Source organism: Ornithorhynchus anatinus, chromosome 3 (genome assembly GCF_004115215.2).
Source record: "Ornithorhynchus anatinus isolate Pmale09 chromosome 3, mOrnAna1.pri.v4, whole genome shotgun sequence".
In the NCBI taxonomy this organism is placed as follows: domain Eukaryota; kingdom Metazoa; phylum Chordata; class Mammalia; order Monotremata; family Ornithorhynchidae; genus Ornithorhynchus; species Ornithorhynchus anatinus.
In genome coordinates, this window is record NC_041730.1 from 107,184,491 (window position 1) to 107,186,611 (window position 2,121).

At 42.5% G+C, this 2,121-nt stretch overlaps 1 non-coding gene across 1 annotated transcript; it reads right to left on the minus strand.

The window, feature by feature from the left end:
- Positions 1 to 1,642: 1,642 nt before the first annotated feature.
- Positions 1,643 to 1,780, minus strand: LOC114810654. Its single transcript, XR_003758349.1, has one exon. It is a non-coding gene; the product is annotated as a small nucleolar RNA SNORA7 (small nucleolar RNA).
- Between the last annotated feature and the right edge of the window lie 341 nt (positions 1,781 to 2,121).

Here is a 2,121-nt window from a genome sequence, read left to right on the forward strand (position 1 = left end):
TCTCCAATGCGGAAGAGGATTGGCAGACTGCGGTCAAGACACACATTTATAGATTTTCCCTTAAGCTGCTTTTCCTAAGGATGCTTTGATAAGAAACATATGATATCAATTATCATTAACTCTGTGTGGTTTCTGTGTTTGAGGCTACCAGACTTTCGAAGGCCCAGCGCCTGAGCTGCGTCTTTAATGTACAGCTGATCTGCATACTGCCATTCCATGCACTTTTTTCATTTTGTCATTTGACACTTAGAAAGGAGGGTTAAATCCACCTCGGCACACTCACCTAAACTTGAGGTGTCAGGCTCTCCTCCTTCAGAGTACTTTGGTAATATATTGTTTCCAGAACCTTGAAGCATTTTTCTCCATGTAGTTTTGTTACAGACGCATAATCCTTCAGCCTCTGAAGCCCTTTACATAAGATCACTTGAGTATGAGCACCAACTTTGTTGTATTCTACTCTGCCAATCACTTCTCAGAGTGTTCTGCACACAGTATGCTCTCAAGAAATACCACTTATTGATGGAATTTGTCCACCAAACCTTTCATAATGTACATGTGCAAAACCCAGGTTAATGAAATTTGTAACATCCAAGACATCCATGTTTTGACTGCTGAACTTATAATAAAAAGGAAAGTTAGTAGGCTTGATAACATAGAAAGATTCATTCTCATACTCTTCAGCTCTCTAGGTAGTAAATCGCTGGTCAGTGGGTATGTGTTCTGCTTCCCAGATTTAGAGCTCAGTGACTAAGATAGAAAATTATAGACTGCAAAGAGGAAGAGAGTTTATATTTGGGATACACTACCTGAACTTCTCAGGATCTGAGTAGAATGTCAGTCAAGGTTCCCAACTGTCTGTAAATTCCCAGTCTGTAAAGACAACCTAATGTTGCATATGTTGATGAAAGTGTTTGGATGTTTAAATACTCAGCAGCTGACACGGGGGGGGAGGGGGGGGCGGGCAGAAGGAGTCCTGGAATAGGTCAGCGTCTGGACTTCAGTGCTACCAACTGCCAAGAGTGCCTTTTAGAAACAGTTTTCTACAAGTCTGTCTGCTCCCATGTGAACACTTCCAGCCCTTAGCCATCATTCCCCCAATCAAAACTGTTCTTTTTTCCATTTTTCATCTGCCCATGAAGTTTGTCAGTCAGTAGTATTTAATCAATCATCAGTATTTATTGAGCACTTATTGTGTGTAGAGCACTGTATTAAGGACTTGGGAGTTGACAGTGCAGTAAAGTTGGTAGACAATTTCTGCCCACTAGGAGCTTAAAGTATAGGGGAGACAGATATTAAAATAACTTACAGATATGGAAAATTGAGTGTAAAGATAGGTATGTAAGTGCTGTGGGGCTAGGTTACCTCCAGAGTGCCTAAAGAATACAGATCCAAGCGCATAGGTGATGCAGAAAGGAGTGTCTTGTCTTATGCTGTTGAGTCATCACTCACCCATAGCGACACCATGGACATATCTCTCCCAGAATGCCCCATCTCCATCTGCAATCACTTCAGTGATGTATCCATAGAGTTTTCTTGTAAAAATACAGTAGTGGTTTACCATTGCCTCCTTCTGCGCAGTAAACTTGAGTTTCCACTCTCGACTCTCTCCCATGCTGCTGCTGCCCAGCACGGGTGAGTTTTGACATATAGCAGATTGTCTTCCACTTGCTAACCACTGTCCAAGCTAGGAATGGAATGGGTATGCCTCTGCTTGACTCTTCCTCTCTTTGTCAAAACTGGTAGAGTACTGGAAATTCTCCAGGTGCAATCCTGAGAGGGGAGAAGGGAGTGAGATAGGAGAAATGAGGCCTGTCAGTGACGGAGTCTTGGAGATGTGATTTTAGGGTGGCTTTGAAGATGGGCAGTGGTGGGCTGATAGATATGAATGGGGAAGGAGTTCAAAACCAGTGGGAAAGGGGTCAGTAGTGAGGTATGATGAGATCAAATTCCAGAGTGTAGGCTGGTGCTAAATGAGTCAAGTATGTAAGCTACATTGTAGGGAGACTAGTGAGGTAAGGTAGTAGAGGGACAGCTGATTGAGTGCCTTAAAAGCCAATAATAAGGCATTTGTTTGATGTGAAGGTACTTTTTTTGTAAAGATCATTTTCAGCAATGGGAAAC